At 40.0% G+C, this 18,951-nt stretch overlaps 1 long non-coding RNA gene across 3 annotated transcripts in view; it reads right to left on the bottom strand.

Moving 5' to 3' along the window:
• LOC117883026 overlaps positions 1 to 18,951 on the bottom strand; it is a 108,791-nt gene that overhangs the window by 74,176 nt on the left and 15,664 nt on the right. For all 3 annotated transcript variants that reach the window (XR_004647160.1, XR_004647159.1, XR_004647161.1), the window contains 2 exons: positions 14,780 to 14,871; positions 9,582 to 9,627 (listed from right to left, as the gene is read on the bottom strand). This is a non-coding gene — a long non-coding RNA (uncharacterized LOC117883026). The remainder of the gene's footprint in view (positions 1 to 9,581; positions 9,628 to 14,779; positions 14,872 to 18,951) is intronic.

The following is an 18,951-nucleotide window of genomic DNA, read 5'->3' as shown; positions in this document are numbered from 1 at the left end:
CTGGGCCGGGCCGGGGGCTCGGCCGGCGGTGATCGGGGGGGCCCGGTGCCGGGCCGGGCCGGGGGGCTCGGCCGGCGGCTCGGGTGCCGGGCCGGGTGCCGGCGGTGCTCGGGGGGGCCGGGTGCCGGGCCGGGTGCCGGCGGTGCTCGGGGGGGCCCGGTGCCGTGCCGGGGACTCGGGTGCCGGGCCCGGGGCTCGGGGGACGGGCTGGGGACCTGCGGTGCCGGGGGTGGGCCGTGCCTCCTCCCCCCACACACACCCCCCCCTTACCTGCTTCAGGCTTCCCGCGACTCAAATGTTCGCGGGAAGCAGGGGAGGGGGCGGAGACTTTGGGGAGGGGGCGGGGTTGGGGAGGGGGCGGGGCCCCTTTAAAGTGTCCTCCTTTCGGAGGCACTAAATATGGTAACCCTAGTTTATATAGACAAATATTTGAATGATGCAGTGCTGAATTTCAACCAGGCCTGACCCAGGCCTTTGCATTTGTACTCAAAATTTTGCAGGCACATGTAATTTTTTGTTCAGCATTGGTAATTATGTTCCTATTCAAGTCAATAGCAGTTTTTCTTCAATGCTGAGTGCTTTTGAAAATGCCACTTGTGGCAGTCTTTGTACCTCATCGACCCCTTAAGTCAGGGGGGATGGAGGTAAAGCTGCCTCTCTATATCTACATCCATTTTCTAAGCCCCCCCCAGTAGTTCACACAGTATGGCCAAATGGCCAGGGTCTACCTATTGCCTCTTCCCGAGTGGGGTAATGCAGCCTAGCAGCCAGAGTCCATTCAATGTGCCCCTAGGGCAGTGCAGCCCAACCCAATGGCTAGAGTCCACCTAATTCTCCTTCTCTAGTGGGATAGCATGGCCTAGCAGCAAGAGTCAATACAGCCACCTTTGGAGGCAAAACAGGGGGCCTAGTGCCTGGGGGCCATCACAAGGAGTTGGCGGCCCCCAGTAGGGGGGCCCAGGCCCATCTAACTCCACCGGGCCCTGACCCAGGGCCCTGACAGCAGCAGAGTGGTCCACCATGGGGTCAGCGGGGAATCCTACCAAAACACGCTGACCTCATACGGGTGGGAGGTACCACTCCCTCACCCTCCCTGGGTCACTTCCTACTGGCTCTCCTGCAGCAGAAGTCCATATGGTATCAGGGTCTCCCGGCTCCTCAGCACCAGACACTCCCTGGGGTTCTGGTAGTGGCAGGCCTCTGGCCCAGGTTTCTGGCTCTGCAGCTCTCGTAGGTAAAGGCTGTAATGGCTCCTGGGCTGGAGCCCCTGCCAAGTGTCCTTCCTCCTCAGCAGTCAGCCCGGACTGAGCAGCTCTGCAGGCTTTTATACTTGACTTCCAGGTGGAGCATGCCCAGCAGAGCCTCAAGGGTGGGGCTTCCTCTGCTAGGAGGGAAAGATTAACCCCCTCCCTACAAGTGCGGGGCCGATCCACCCCATCACACCACCGAAAACATTTAAATGTCTGATTGTACTTGATGTGCATATAAATGTAGATTCAAAATTGCACCCACAACTATTTGCAGCCACAAAGTATCTGACCTTCTCATATTCTATTTATCTCTCACATTTGAAAAGCATCCATCACTATAGTATCTAGGCCAACCTGTAAAAATATTTTACTGGTGATAAAACCAAGATTAAATATATTTCTGCTACAGCTAACTGAATTACGTGGCTTGTGTATTGCAAGTAAAAACTGTTGCACAGATTTTACAAAGAACTGACTAAGGAGTCCACATTTTCCCCCAGGTTATAAAGATTTGAAGGCAAAACTTCCTATAGCTTTGCCTTGTGATTCTTCCTTGATCCTTTCTTGCATTTTTAGTGCCATGGGTAAATTCCATTTTTGCACATTAGCAATATAGGCAGAGGACAGAAGACTATACAAGAGTTTCCTAATATGGTTTGTGGTTGTTCAGTCTTCCTGTGGTATTCAGGCCTAGTAGGAGCTTTTTGTTTTTATTTAACCATGTGTTTATTGTATCAATAATCTCTGTCCAGTTATTTTGTATTGCTTTTAGCATAACCGTCTCTGAATATCTTCAAAAAGAAACAAGTACACTCACAAAAAATAAATTAAAAAAATCAGTAGATACAAGAGCTAATGACACAAAATATATACAACATTCCACAGAAAGCTTTTCCTCACCATAAAGATAGGGAAACTTAAATTAATAAACAACTACAAGAAGCATATGTTGGGAAAATTCAAACAAAATAGAATAAAAGTTCATCACACATTTTATATGTAAGTGAAATATCCTACTGAAAACCATAACAAAGAAGGATGCAAAGTAGGCTAGACATTTAGGATTATATTCTGCCTTCATTTACAAGCAAACACCTCCCATCAATGCTAGTGAGAACTGCTAGGGTATGAGCAGGGCCAGCTCTAGGCACCAGCAAAACAAGCTGGTGCTTGGGGCGGCACATTTTTAGGGGCGGCATGGCCGGCGCCAGAATGCCACCCCTAAAAATGTGCCCCGGCCGCCCTAGCTCACCTCCGCTGCTGCTGCCACGGCGTGCGAAACAGCTGATTCGCGCGCTGCTACTCTGGGAGGGAGGGGGAGCAGCGGCGCGCGAATCAGCTGTTTCGCGCGCCGCGGCGGCTCGGGGTCTCCCCCTCCCTCCCAGGCTCTCAAACCTGGGAGGGAGGGGGAGATCCCGAGCGGCCGTTTCGCGCACCGCTGCTTGGGAGCCTGGCTTGGGAGCCTGGGAGGGAGGGGGAGAAGCGGCGCCCTCGCGGCGATCACTTGGAGTCTCCCCCTCCCTCCCTCCCTCCCTCCTCCCACCCAGGCTCTCAAACCTGGGAGGGGGGGAGACTCCGAGTGGCCGCGGCGCGGGCGCTGCTTCTCCCCCTCCCTCCCTCCCTCCCTCCCTCCTAGGCTTGAGAGCCTGGGGGGAGGAGGCAGGGCTGGGGATTTGGGGAAGGGGCGGAGTTGAGGCGGGGCCGGGGGTGGGGTAATTAAAGAACGGGGGGGAGGGCGGCCAAAATTGTTTTTGCTTTGGGCGGCAAAAATCCTAGAGCCGGCCCTGGGTATGAGGGCCCTCTGTCTGTACACTTGGAGTTGGATCAGTCTCTAAGTGATGCCACAATTTGGACAAACACACACAAAACAATTAAAACAACTCAGGAACACAAGTAGCAAGTTTCTGGGATCTGATCTCAAAAGGCATTGAAATCAGTGGAACTTTTTTCATTGACTTCAGTGGTTATTGTATCAGACTCCTGGAGGATTTCTATGCCTAGAGACTTTGGTGATGGGCACACTATATAAACCAAAGACAGACACATAAAAAAGTACCTCAGGTGTGCGGTGAGGCAGAAAGGACAAAGTCAATGGCCAAATAATACATGCCACCTGTGAACCATAAAGTTATTCCCATGCAGAATGCTTAGAATAGCCTACTGCTGTCATATAACAGAAGTTATACAGAAAAAAAGGGGGGAAGAACATAATAATTAGAAATGTTATCCTAGTGCTGACATCAAGTCTGAAAGCTTAATTTGTGTCTAGGTTTCTAAAATGTCATATTTTTATTTGATATAACTTACACTTTTGTGGTGCTTTTCATCTGATGATCTCAAAGTACTTAGACATTAACTAAATGCCCCAACATTCCTTTGTGGCAGGTAGTATCATCCCCATTTTAAAGAAAGTTAAACTGAGGCATATAAGGTTTAAGGCCTCAATCTTGCAGCGGCATTGTGCACAGAACCCCATTGACTTCATTGAGAAGATATGTGTAGGGTGGCTATACAATCAGGACCAAACCAACTTGCCTATTATTACAAAGAGGGGGAAATCCTGGCCCCAGTAAGTCCTAGCTCCCAGTTCACCATTCTGACCACTAAGTCATACCGTAAGCAGTACAATCAATTAAGTATTACCTGATGCTTAACTTTTTCGTGCACTCCTATACTCCGGAATTAGAAATAGGATCACGTAATAGTTCAATCTGCTCTTTTCTAATTTCTGTACTTTGGACAGAAGAGATAGGAGTACAACACTCAGAGTAATTTGTTTCTTTCTTTGTGTTTTGAGTCCACCGTTAATTTATCTATACTTTATTCCTTTTCAAAACTGAAAATATAATGAGCTAACAGAGTAGTGGTAAACAAAGATATACTTCATTGAGTTATAAAAAAATGAATAATGTCAGAATCATAAATTATGTTGATCCCTTAATCTAAAATGTTCCCTGGAGTGTTCTCCCCGCAGTTACAGAAAGTTGGACGTAAGTTAAAATTAAAATACATTAAAAAAAAATAAGTATTGCACAATCAAATGTATCCTGAGGATTTTCCTCATGTACAGGGTTTGTTTTTGTGTTGGGTAAGGAGAACATGTAACAATGTAAAGACAGTAATTATATAAAAGGGGAGGAGACCATTATAGTCATTCGGCTTTAATTCAATTGGCTATTAGCAAATACTATTTTGACACACTGGGTCAGATTGACAAAAAAATAATGGATAGTAAATATTTTGTATTTCAAGAATTTTTGTGGACTTATCCCACAAGGTGCTGAACCCACAACTTCATGAGTAAAGAATGATTTCATTACAAATATGTGACAAGCTCTCCAAAGTTTGATGGAGGCTGAGGTGCTCTGCACCTCAGTGGAGACATGCAGCACTTCTCAGGAATAGGCTTGCCCATGGTTGCACAGTGTGCAAGTTGAAAATGAAATTCAGGAATCTTAACACAGTCTCAGATTAATTGTTTTCTATCTACAGTATTTGCACCCTACATAATTAGATATGGTTTAATGGCAGTTTTGCATTCTTACATGTTTTTAATCTACTTTCACACTTCAGCAAATTTCTCCAGGGATCATTTTTAGAAAGTCTATGCATCATAAATATCAGGCTGTCCCTTAGGCCTTGATTCAGAAAAACAAATAAGCATATACTTAAGTCCCATTAGCTTAAATGGGGTTTATAAACAGATGTGTACAACATGTGCTGAAATGCACTGAAAACTCATGGAGGAAGTTAAGCTTTAAAGCATCTATTTTTCTCCTTATGTGGGATGTTTATGTGAATAATTGTTCTACAAAACAAACTGCTAAGGAGACGTTTTGCCAGTTGTAGTTTTGCTCAATTATTGGTACAGAATGTATTTAATTTAATACTTGTAAGAGAAGATCCATTTTGCCATGCAGTCTTATAATTCTGAATAAATATGTTTTTGCTTAGAGATAAATGTACCAACTTCACTGCAGGCAAAATTCAAAAACAATGTTGCAGTAATCAGGAAAAAGTAGTTTAAAGGGATTAGTTCCTCCCTAATGAGGAGGAGGGATGACTAATGAAAACTCCTCTTTACACAGCTAATGGATAACGGAAGTCACCATAAATCTCCTGAGAATGGTAAAGGGGTGGGCTTCTTGCTTCACAAGAGACTACAATTGCAAAATAACTGGGGAAGAGTTTGATTCCAAGTCTCAGTACTGAAAATATGACTTGTGGGCATAACACTGAACAATGTTAGGGGGCACATGCTAAAGTCCTTAATGAAATTTTACTCATGGAAAATGCCCATCTGTAATCAGCTTGAGTAAAGACTAGTTTCCAGTTTGGCAATGTATTACTAATGTATGGCTATGCAGGGCCATGCCAGTCCCTGGATATTAGGGAGACAAGGTGAGTAAGGTAATATCTTTCATTGGATCAACTTCTGTGGATGCGAGGGTCACACTTTTGAGCTTCCACAGTACTCTTTTTCAGGTTTGGGAAACTTACTCAGAGCTGTGACACTCTGAGTAAGTTTCCCAGACCTAAAGAAGAGCTCTGTGTAAGCTTGAAAGCTTGTCTCTCTTACCAACAGAAGTTGGTTCAATAAAAAATATTACCTCACCCACCTTGTCTCTCTAATGTATGGATATACAGACAGAGTTTATTAAAGATCTTCTTATATATCACATTTATTGAGGATTTCTTTCATTAGGGTAATCACAAGTTTTCCAAACTTTCAGTAAGTGGTTTTATTTTCCTTGTTAGTAGGTACTTTATTGACCTACTACTTTATTGAGTAGATATCTTAGCATTAAGGGCCAAACCTTGTTCCAAGCACCCGACCTGAGTCACTGAGCTTAAAATGAAGATCTCCTTGGGGCAGAGAGACAGAGGACTCTTCACCCTGAACTGCGAAGTGACAGAGGACCTACTACATTGCCACTGCCACCACCTGATCCTTGGCTGCCCTGACTACACAGGAGGCAATGGCTCGTAGTTCAACATAATGATCCATCTACGAGTTCCACCTGCACTCTTCCCCCGATATTACCTGCTACCAGATGGGAATTAGGACTCTGGGCTGTACAAGGAGCACCATGCCCACTATGTAATCTTTCCAGATCCTGAAACAACCCACCACTATTATGTTTTCACTGCATGAGGTGCTCCTCATCCATGGAGCAGAGAGCAGGATTTGTCTGAAAAATGAATCAATACTATTTCAAAAAATAATAAATCCACCTGCTCTTTCATTTAAATACACATGTTCACTAGTAATGTAGATCTGCATTTTTAGGAGATTAATGTTTTACTGGCCAACAGCTGGCTCAGTGATAGAAGGCCAATTTTTTGTCCATCTATTTCTTCACAAGAGGACTTTCTAAGGAGCAATTTACACCTTCAACTGGACTAAGGAATGATGAGATGGACAGTGCATGGAGAGGGTTTAATTCGAATGGCTTAGAAACCTGGTTACACCTTCAGTATGTGTTTTAAAATTGTGTGGGACAGACAAACAAGTTTTATTTCTGGAAGTTGTAGTTGCATGGCTACATCTCACCCTGCCACTGATACATCCAGATGAAGGGAACTCATTACTTCATTACAAATGCCATATGCTTAAAAAAGTCACAATCTCCAACATGCTAGTGAGCATCTGATTGTACAGTACTGTAGTTTGTGACTATAGTAGAGTTAGCATTCTAGTCCATTGGCATGTTGAGCCATGAACCCAATGCCCCTTTGTCATTCATTTAAAACTCTGAACTTGTATGTGAGTCAGAAGATAAGGATTCTCCTAAACAATACATCTGCACAGACTGTTTCTCTTGTGTCAGCTAAACAACTGTGTGAATCCATTGAAAATATTTCATAAACAAGCCTGAACAGTTGTCTTGACTCAACAAGTGAACTGTATCACCTTTGGGTCAGGCAGTGTACACAAAAGGTGCCTTTGTGGCATTAAAGACATTGCTGAGGGCCAAACTGTTGCCACTTGGCACAGCCCAAAAGACTATAAATGTTTCCAGGTACTCCTCTTCATATGAAATCCTAGAGCAGGGGTCGGCAACTTTTCAGAAGTGGTGTGCCGAGGCTTCATTTATTCACTCTAATTTAAGGTTTCGTGTGCCAGTAAGACATGTTAACGTTTTTAGAAGGTCTCTTTCTATAACTCTATACTATATAACTGAACTATTGTTGTATGTAAAATAAATAAGGTTTTTAAAATGTTTAAGAAGCTTCATTTAAAATTAAATTAAAATGCAGAGCCCCCCCGGACCGGTGGCCAGGACCCAGGCAGTGTGAGTGCCACTGAAAATCAGCTCGCATGTCGCCTTCGGCACATGTGCCATAGGTTGCCTACCCCTGTCCTAGAGTCATTCCAGTAAGCAAAGATTAAACCAGTTTACCAAAGAACTGCATTATTTATCCTTAGGTTTGGGAGAATTTGATTTTTAACAATAATTGTGATGGAAAATACTGATGTTTATTTTAAGCATTTTTTATTTTTATCTATTTCAATTTTAAAGTTGTGCAAAATTATGGGTTTTAAGCATTTTTTCAAATGTATTGATTTTAAATTTTCACAATTGTGGAAAATTATAGAGAGTGTCACAATAATGATTTAATGACAGTAGATGTTGATATTCAAAAAGTTAAAGAGCTTTATAAATGTTAAAACACAAATTGTCTACATCATATGTCAAAATATACACAGTAAATATCCCTAAATTAAACTCAAATAAGTTCTAAAGCAGCATTTTTCTTATTTTGACTATCTGTAAATTTTGATTATCTATGGATTTTTCATTAGTTTGTGTGAAAATTGATATTTATTGACATCTACCTCTAAAAATCTAATCCTTCCATGCCTACTAATCATTACTATAACTCTCCATTTTTGAGGCCTATAAATAGTGCAGGCAATTTTATCTTGGTATTTTTCATGCATATGTTTTTGTATGCACAATAACTTCAATGTGTACACAAACCCCAATTACTAATTATCTTGTAACTTGTATAGCACACTCAGCAGAATAGGCCATTTACAGACAACTGTGAAAAAAGATGCACTCATTTGTGCATACAAATGTATACCTACAAGTGCAGTTTGCATACACATATCCAATGTGCAAAAACAGAGCACAATTTTAGACACTGCTTTTGAAAATCTGGTCCTTGTTGCAGATTTGGCAGAGTAGGCATTTCATGCTGTTTTGAGACAGATAAAGAATTATTTTACCAGTTTCTGTACACTGACTCTGAGCAGACCATTATGTGAGTTTTAACTTTGCAGTTTCAGATATCATTGGCTACCACTGCCTTAATATCCACAACAGTGCCGATGTGTGAAACTTGATACTTAGTGAGAGATATTTCCGGTAACATGAATTAACAAACCACTTTTAAAATGTAGCTAAAGAGCCTTGCCCTGATACCAAGGAAGAGTCAGCATGAGTGTGTACATGTTACAAAAGTCCAGATCTTGGGATAAGAGTGATAAAATATGGTGTAAAGTACTATATTCCAACATGCATAAATTATTAAATTAATTCAGAATACACTAGCATCAATTTGAAAGGGTCAAACCTTGATTGCCTTACTGAATGGTCCCATTGACTTCAATGAATTTATTCTAGATTTACAGTGTGAGAACAGAATCTGGCTTAGGGGTGGAGGGAGGGAATAGAAACATATTCTCTCAAATATTGTAGACAGATTTTTATACAAGATTGCTTGCTGTTTTTACCTTTGAAAATACAGTAGCACCAGATGGTAAAGGTTCTCTTTAAAGCAGCCTATGGGGGAAAAGAAATAAATATTGACAGGCCCCTGGCTCCACCCTGAAGTCCTTCCAGCCTGCTCCCATTCCCAGAATAGCATCACTTGTGCTATGCAGCATCAGTTCAGCCAATTAATACAAACTCTACATGATTATTTTAAAATGAATTGCACTTTTAGGTGCAGGAAGCAGGATATTATCAATTAAATATGTGAAAAGAAAAGGTATTTTTGTATTTGCAATATGACAAATAATCAGGCACATTTACCTAATATTTATTTAACAAGAGGTTTTCCTTTTACTGTTTATCCCACCAACACATCAAATTCCTTCATATTCTAAGGAATTGTGTCTATTATTATCATTAATAAATCATAGTTCTTGTTTATTTCTTGAATGAGGACATGGAAGGGCTCCTTTAGTGGGCTGTGCATAAGCACAGGGGCCTATGAGCATAGATCTAGTTGCAGGAACAGGTCTTAGAGAGTGCACCCTCCAGCTGGGTATGGTAGTGAGCCCTGAATTAGCAGATCCTTTTTTCTCTGTCCACTCACCCTAAAGCATTCCCTTCTTGATTGACAGGTTTCCTCCATCACATTCCTAGCAAAGTAAAAAAGGGAGTGAATTAAGTAAAGACTGTATTTCATTTTCCTTTATCCCTTGCTGTTTTTAAAGAATATATAGCTGAGTACATGTTCAATAGGAGCCCATAGCATTTTTCTTATAAGCAATTAAATCACCAAATTTAACAGCCTGCTAATGTATCATAACACAGCAAAATAAAATATATATTTTAGCTTTGTCCATGCAAACTTTGTTAGCCTGCAGTAATTTCCTTTATTATCTTCACTTACTTATCAATCTAAGGCATAATTATTTTAACAATATTGTGAATAAGTGATGTAATTTTAGAATATTATCTAGCTTTTGTTTTAATGCTAATTTCTTTCAGATCTTATTTCACAAAATTGGTGAAACTAAATATTCTACACATAAAATATACTCAGCCAATGTAAAACACCTTGCATTTATATAGTACCTTAATATAAAGATCTCAAAGTGCTTTTAAAAGTTTTAAAATGGAAAAAACTCTATCAGATAGGTATATATTATTGTCCTTATTTCACAACAAGGTATATATTGAGGCTCAGAGAGGGTAAGTGATAGTGGCAGAACCAGGAATTGAACCCAGTCACCCTTTCTAACCAGTACACCACATTGTCTTTCCAAAAGGCATCTTCAAGAGTCATTTGAATGCTCCAAAAATGACAGTATTTTTGATTGCGGCAGACACAACATTCACAGAGGGTGTTATTATTTTAATGTGCACCCCTTGTTCCATTTTTTATTTGCCTAGTAAAACCTTCAGATTTATGGCACACAATAATGTAAAATGACTGCACTAATCACTTTAAATCTGCACTGGGACATACAAACAACCTAACCTAGCCTGCAAGTAATTTGTAGCACATACATTATAGCTCCCTTTGGCCTTTCTCCTAAAGAGTCCCACACTAGCTCATAAACAAGCAGTCAATTTATAGTGAAAGTGGATGCAACTTTATTGGATCATAGACATTTTGAGACCTGTTTAATTAATAGTTGAATTCCTCTGACCATGGTGCTTTACAGACCAATATAGACTGGGAAGGCAAAATGTCCTATGGATCCCATAATCAGGCATTTACCCTGGTAATGATTGGAAAATTAATGTTTTCATTGTTCCACTGAGCAGGTACAAAGGAAGAAAAACATCATAACCCTAGCTATCAGTCATTATATATTGACTGACATATGCAGTCCTCAACTGGCTTAGAATTGGTATTCATGTAAGCAAATGTACTGTAGGTAGGAGAGTAAACAATATACCGAAGATGTGAACAATATTAATTTTAAACAAATCTGTAATGACTTCTTACTTTTGGAATCTGCCTTAAACCTCCTCTGTAGCAAATTACAAAGCAGCATGTAGAAATTTGATGAAAATAATAGGGAACTGGTGGCCCATATTATTAGATAGACAGTAGCGGTGGTGGATGGATGTGAGGGGTTTACTTTTATTGTATAAAGAGGATAAATAAGAATATGGAGTTAAGGCTGATGTTGAAAACTTAATTGCAAGGTTTTAAGTATTTTCTCTTTTTACTGTAATATTCTGTTGACATTGTTATTTTAAGGAATTTATAATCTCAGCCTTATCTCTGCCTTTATAAATGTTTCTCATCTGAAAGGTTGATAGATAAATTAGATGGATAGATAGCTCTATGAAACAATTCAACAGCAATTTAAATGCAGTCCACAGTGCATAACTATGCAACACCTTAGAGCAGAAATTACCCCCACCGCTATCGGTAGAAACTGCAGGGGAAGAAGATAAGCCTACTCGGTTGTTTGAAAATATCTCTCAAAAAAGATGAGCCTTACATCATTCTAGGAAGGTGCTAAGACTTGGCGTCAGCTTGATCTTCAGCAGAAGTTAGTTCTATAGCTATGGGACCTTCACTGAGAAAAACGTGTCCCTGGCTTCCACCAGGTGAAAATGATGCAGAACCTCTGACACAAAGGTGTCAAACATCTAGCCCACTAGATATATTTTTGTATCCCGCATTGCACGTTCAGATGCCACAGGATCTAAACTTTCATTTAAAGTAAACGTATGTTTCAGTCCCTGCTGTCTGGGAAGACAACCGTGAAGACAAAAACCAATTATAATTGATGCAGTACTGTCTTTGAGTTTGCAGACCCCCTGAAACAATACTCAGTGATGTCAACTCTCTTTGTCTTCATTGATTTTGCTGGAGTGTTATCGCTAAAGCACAACAATGATAGTTAACATTGATATTTGAAGTACTTCATTGCAGATTATTTTTAGCAGATTGACTAGGGAAAAGGTGAGAGGGAAGCCCATGTGGAGTTGAGAACTGGGAACTGATGCAGAGAAAGAAATGAAGAGTAAAGATAGGAGGAAAAACACAGAAAGTGAGAAGAAGGAAAGAAAAAGAGAAAGGAAGATGGGGAAGAAGAGAAATAAAGGAGAGAAATAGTGATGGTGAGAATATTTTCTCATTGAATGATGATGAATATTACTTCAAAACGCTGGATATTATCAACTGATAAAGTGCTAAATCCATAGATTGAGATACACATAATCTAAATATTTATAGTTACACATGACATTTCTTTATTGTCCTGTAATATTTGTTCTCTAGCAAAAGTTGTCTTCCAGATAGGCGAATTCATCCTAGGAATGGCTATTTCAGAATGGCTATATGATATTTTATGATGCTTGATTAAAAATATGGAAGACCAAATTCTACTGTTTTATCAAAACAGGAGTAATCCAATTGACTTCAGATCTCATTTGTAAATGGTAAACTTCAGATGAGTTATTCTTCATTTACACTAGTGCAACTGTCAAGAGGATCTGGCCCTATAACTTTATGGATGGCAGAGGTGACAGATCAAGGCTGGCTAGAACAGCTACAGAATAAGCAAGTGATGTACAAAGTCCCCTGAAAATACCAATGTCTCTTATTCTTGGCTATAACATTCTTGCAATTCCAATCCTGCCTAGAAAGGTTGTTCTTTCCAATAGGCGCATGGTTTTTCTCAGTGTATACCAAAATAATCAGGAGTCATAAATCTTTTTGCTTTCACTCCTTCCTCATTCTCCCTTCACTTCTGGAACACAGCTTTTCGGTGTTCCAAATATTTTAAATTCAAACTTTTGCATATATCAACAACACCTTTAATGTTAAATATAATTAGCAAGGTAATTTTGACATAAGGATCAGGAGTGACCTGTTTGTTTTGAAACTGGGTGCTGTGTTTAACTGTTTATTTCTGCACTAGGTTTGGGCACTCAGTGAGTTTGTCATAATGACTCAGAACAAAGCTGCAAAGCCTCACTTCTACAATGAGATTAGTCACTTTGTTTTTCTACATTGAGTGGCTCTGACTCAGCTCCAAGTCATTAGACACAGAGTACCTGTGTACAGCTCTAAGTGGCACAGACAACTTTAGTGCAAATTTCTGAAGGGAGAGTCTCAGGATGAAATTCAAATGATAAGGCTACAGAGTGATGACCAAGAGGGTTCTACCCTTCTCTAAAAACCCAAAGTAAGCTCTGCAATTTAGAATGACAGGAAATTATGACACTGTGAATATTAATTAACATCTCTGTGCTCTAGCCTGGCTATCTTTGTGATAGACAGCATGTATTAGACAATTGTAAATCTGTACTCTATTATCCAGCATGGTTCAACTGCATTTTGGCAGAGAGACATATTTGCAAAGGATGTAGGACATTAATCACTTTAGAACTCATTGGTGGATTCTGGAGATTTGGACATAGAGGACCTTATTTTCATTTTCACTATTTACACCCACTTTAAGGCACCTCTGTGCTGCCTCTATCTCCACATTGTGGTGTAAAGGGGCCTTAGGATAACTGAGAATCAAACCCTGAAGTCAGATAGGTTAACTATATTGCCAAATTTTACATATTCTTTATCTAGATTTCAAGTAAATCTCTTTTTGTATCTATTTTTCATTGAACACTTCTGCTGGATTTTCTCCCTAATTGGACAGAACATGCATTCTTTATGAAAATATCAAGATAGAGTTATGTTTATTTCTATTTATACTATTTTTTTATAAAACGGATGCACGTATATTTGAGATCTATATTATTGTTGACTTGATGACAACTACAGTTGATCCTGTATAATATTATTTGGTCTGCATAGTATATACTGCTTAAAACAAGCCTTGCACCACTTATACCAAATGTGAAAGATCAGTAAGTATATTAGCAGGTCAAGGTGTGGAAGTGAACTGAGAGATATTATTGTGTGGATATACCGACAAAACAACTCTATAAACTGTAAAAGGGGTGCAGAAAAAACAAACCCAAAAGTGTTTATCCAAAGCAACAAATACAATCCTGAATGGATTTGGAAAAATGTAATGGACCTCTCATAGGAGACTGTCATATCCTCTCAGAATACTACATCTATATGAATATCTTTCTGGGAAAATATCTGCAGAGTCCTATCAAAATAACCTAAAGGTTATAACTGGGGGATTCCAGGGAGACAGGGACAGGGGAAGATGACACAATCCACTTGATACTAGTGAGGAATTACACCTATCAGGCAATCAGAGGTTGTGTCTCAGAAACATTGCTGGGCAAAGGGACAGTATGAAAGAAACAAGCTGAAAAGAAAGTATGTGTTCTCTCGAAATGTAAGAATGTGCTGTTGCACTATAATTAATGCAATGATCTAGTAAGCATCTATAACTATTTTGTAGAGTTTAAGACTAGATATGTTATTAATACTATATTGGGGAGGGGAAAGGGTTAAATCTGAAGTTCTCTATCAGTTCTTAATAAAGCTTATAGTACTACAACCCGTGTTGTTTGGGAATTTCTTAAAGACTGTCTTAAAGAGGTAAAAAAACCTTTGAGCTCTATAAGGAGGAAGTGAGGGAAGGTTGTTTAGAACATACTGTACTTATGACTCTGATTCAAAAGCGCAGTGACAGGTCCTCTCCCATAACGTACATTATGGTCAGGGATAAAGGCCTCTGGGTGCATGGGAAACACTTAATGACCATGGACAAGAACTGAATAAGGGGTTATAAGATGACAACAAATTCCATTAACATCCCACTGAGGTGCTCCCACTTACACCAGGACTGATTTTGGTCCTCCCTTACTAAAACATGCAAGTTATCTTTTCATACCGACCTTCCCTTCTTTTCCTTGAAGACATCTTCCTTTGGCATCTTCTGCTGTTTTACTGTGCTATAGCGATATGGGCTTTAGCATGATTACTATTCCTAGCATATAAAAGAACAAACAAACAGTTAAATATAGTAAAATACTAACATTAGGTTAATCTGCTTTCCAGAGAAATATGACAAACTATAACCATAACAAACATCTTAAGTGCTTGCTCGTGTATAAAGAACCCACATCAAGTCCTGGTTCTCCTGTATATCTACCACTTGTTTACACACTGATTTATTGCAACAAATACCGGCTTAACTACCTACTACCAATGTAACAATGGAAGCTTAATATCCCTGTTTTGTTTCCTGTATACATCATTTGTCTGTAGAATTTCAAGCACATTCTGTGTACCTGTTTATAGCATTAACTTGGATATTCTCCATGTCTTCCTGTAACTATCCCTTTTAATCACAAATAAATGAATGTACAATAAGTAAATAATCAAACACAAAATAAGAGTGGTTCAAGAACAGACTCTATCAGTTTTACATTATTTTATGTACCATCTGGTTTCCTAAACCATTTAACTCTGTAAAACTATTTGGGACACAGTTTGTATGTAAGACACTACACAAAATAAAGTCACATCACATTCTACAATGCTCTAGGACTGAGGGGATTAGCATTCAGTGACAGGTTCACTTTGCAAGATTCAATAGAGGCTGAAAATTGGAACATGAGTAATATTTTAAAACCTGACTTTGGAATGGTAGATAGGATTTTAAAATCTTGTACAGTGTTCCCTTTTTAAACAACCTGGAGATGGGGTATATATCATGTGATAGAGATGACAATACACATGTAGGTTCCATTGCCTCTTTAACAAGGTCTTCAGGAGTTTCTCGGTGGGGTCTTTGGGGTCAATACCTTTGGAGGAAGTCTGACAGGAGCTACTGTCTTCCCAAACCCAATAATGGTCTTTGTGGGGAAAAAGAAACAGCCTATGTCTACACTATGCAGCTTTTAGCGATACGGCTGTGCCACTACAGCTGTGCCGCTAAAAGGCGTGCAGTGTAGCCACTGTTTGTCAGAAGGAGAGAGTGCTCCTGCTGACAAAGCACTATTCACACCAGTGCTTGTCGTCGACAAAACTTTTGTCTTTCAGGGAAATGTTTTTTTAACATGCCTGAATGACAAAAGTGGGACCAGGGAGAGACTCTGACTCTCTGTGCCACCTGTTTATTATTAGCTATTCTTTGTATTGTGTTAGTATATAGGAGTCCTACTCATAGATCAGGATCCTATTATGCTACATGCTGTACAAAGATAACAAAAGACAAATCCTGCCCTGAAGAATTTGCAGTCTTAGAATTGCTACTAAACAGATTGCAGAGATACCCCATAATCCCTTGCAGAGTAGCAAGAAAACCCCTGTTGAATCATGGAAGTGGTTGATTTTGCACTGATATAATTTACTGCATACACATTTTCTTTTTTGCTTTCTTTCTTTCTTAAAAGAAGAGGTCAGAATGTTGGAATAAAGTAAAAATCACTCTTGCCCCCAGAACCTTATCCTGAAGCACAGCACCATTTCCATAAAGCTTTGAATCAGTCTCTGCTGAATATTAAAGGGATGAAGTATAAAATAAATCATAATAATACCATCACTAGCTGGCATTTACTGCATATATTACCTTTTCCCCAAGATTTCAAAGTGTTTTACAAATGTGGATAAGAACTGGAGAAAATTAGGCAGAAAGAGACTTGCCCAAGGTCACAACAGTTTGTCAGTGACAGAGGCAGAACAAAACTAACGTTTCCCTGTTCTAATTACTAGATCATGATAAGGGAACACCATCTTGAATGATTGTCAGAATAGTAATATATATATATATATTTGATTGCTTTGATCATTATGATTATGATCCATTATTACTCATTCTGCTCTTCATTGTTCATAAAGCTGGTGGAAAGTAAAGCTTGACAAGGATAAATGATTAATAAGAATAAACAAATGTTGTCCCTGACAACAGAATTTCAAGCTACAGTTGCAGTAAATATTGAATGATGCACAATCCCCTGTTGTTTCAACTCATTATAACATATTTGTTTCTTGCCTCTTTACCATCTAGCTTGTTTTGTAACAGTCTATATTTCTGGGGAAAACAATGTGTGAAGCTGCAAAAACTCTTTCTGAAAAATGTAAGGGTAAGGAGCAAGAGATCATTTATCATTCTGTTTCAAACTGCATAGTTAGAACTACAAAGTGCAAAGTACAAAGCTGGTGAGCAACTACTTATACAAGAAATCCCACAATTTAGCCTCAGAGTAGTGGCTGCAAAATCTATCCCTTAAATTATAACTATGCATACTATAAATTTTTGGTAAACATATCACTAAAAATCAAATTACCCAAAAGATTAAAACATGGAAGGGTGACTTTACTAATACATTGTGCAATCCATTTTAGATTTTCCCTCATTGTAAATACAGGAGAAGACAACATAACACTTATAATTGCTGTTGCTCTCAAATTAGGAATTCTAAACGCTTGACTCTGACTAGGCTACCTGAATCATTAACCTCTCTTGACCATTAAGAACAATGGACCTTTGCAATGTTAGCAGATCTAATGCTAACAAATTAATGCTTTAAACTTAATTATTTACAGATAATCGGTGTTCATCTGTAAAATCTACTGAGTAAACCTGTTAGAACCCATTGTGGGGTTTAATTAACTGATCAGATTTTTTGTTGTTCTATAACGACATTATTAGATTCACACTACACAGGAAATTCTCAGAAGGCTCATTTTTGTAAATGAATATAACCTGTTTGGGGAAAAAAGAACATGAACTCAGCCCTATTTAATCAGATTTTAATTCAGGTACTGTAGTTCTCAGATTACATAATATACAATTGATTATTAAGGACTCGATGGTGACACGGTCTCAGGCTGAGGGTTTAAGGGCTTCCCTCACTCCCCCATGTAGTGACACAAGGTTTGACCAGACTAAAAGCATGGTCACGGGGCTAAAAAGCAGGCTTCACTGGGCCATTACTTTTCTCCACAAGCAAGTGGGAAAGGTGGGGGCAGAGAGGGGTGGACAGTAAGCAGAGACATAGAATCACAGAATATCAGGGTTGGAAGGGACCTCAGGAGGTCATCTAATCCAACCCCCTGCTCAAAGCGGGACCAATTCCCAACTAAATCATCCCAGCCAGGGCTTTGTCAAGCCGGGCCTTAAAAACCTCCAAGGGAGGAGATTCCACCACCTCCCTAGGTAACGCATTCCAGTGCTTCATCACCCTTCTAGTGAAATAGTGTTTCCTAATATCCAACCTAGACCTCCCCCACTGCAACTTGAGACCATTGCTCCTTGTTCTGTCATCTGCCACCACTAAGAACAGCCGAGCTCCATCCTCTTTGGAACCCCCCTTCAGGTAGTTGAAAGCAGCTATCAAATCCCCCCTCATTCTTCTCTTCTGGAGACTAAACAATCCCAGTTCCCTCATAAGTCATGTGCTCCAGACCCCTAATCATTTTTGTTGCCCTCCGCTGGACTCTTTCCAATTTTTCCACATCCTTTTTGTAGTGTGGGGCCCAAAACTGGGCACAGTACTCCAGATGAGGCCTCACCAATGTCGAATAAAGGGGAACGATCACGTTCCTTGATCTGCTGGCAATGCCCCTACTTATACAAAATGCCGTTAGCCTTCTCGGCAACAAGAGCACACTGTTGACTCATATCCAGCTTCTCGTCCACTGTGACCCCTAGGTCCTTTTCTGCAGAACTGCTACCTAGCCATTCAGTCCCTAGTCTGTAGCAGTGCATAGGATTCTTCTGTCCTAAGTTCAGGACTCTGCACTTGTCCTTGTTGAACCTCATCAGGTTTTTTTTGGCCCAATCCTCTAATTTGTCTAGGTCCCTCTGTATCCGATCCCTACTCTCCAGTGTATCTACCACACCTCCCAGTTTAGTGTCATCTGCAAACTTGCTGAAAGTGGAGTCCATACCATCCTCCAGATCATTAATAAAGATATTAAACAAAACCGGCCCCAGGACCGACCCTTGGGGCACTCCGCTTGAAACCGGCTGCCAACTAGACATGGAGCCATTGATCGCTACCTGTTGAGTCGACGATCTAGCCAACTTTCTATCCACCTTACAATCCATTCATCCAGC

Source organism: Trachemys scripta, chromosome 9, assembly GCF_013100865.1.
Source record: "Trachemys scripta elegans isolate TJP31775 chromosome 9, CAS_Tse_1.0, whole genome shotgun sequence".
Lineage (NCBI taxonomy): Eukaryota > Metazoa > Chordata > Testudines > Emydidae > Trachemys > Trachemys scripta.
This window is presented reverse-complemented; position numbering and strand designations above follow the sequence as displayed.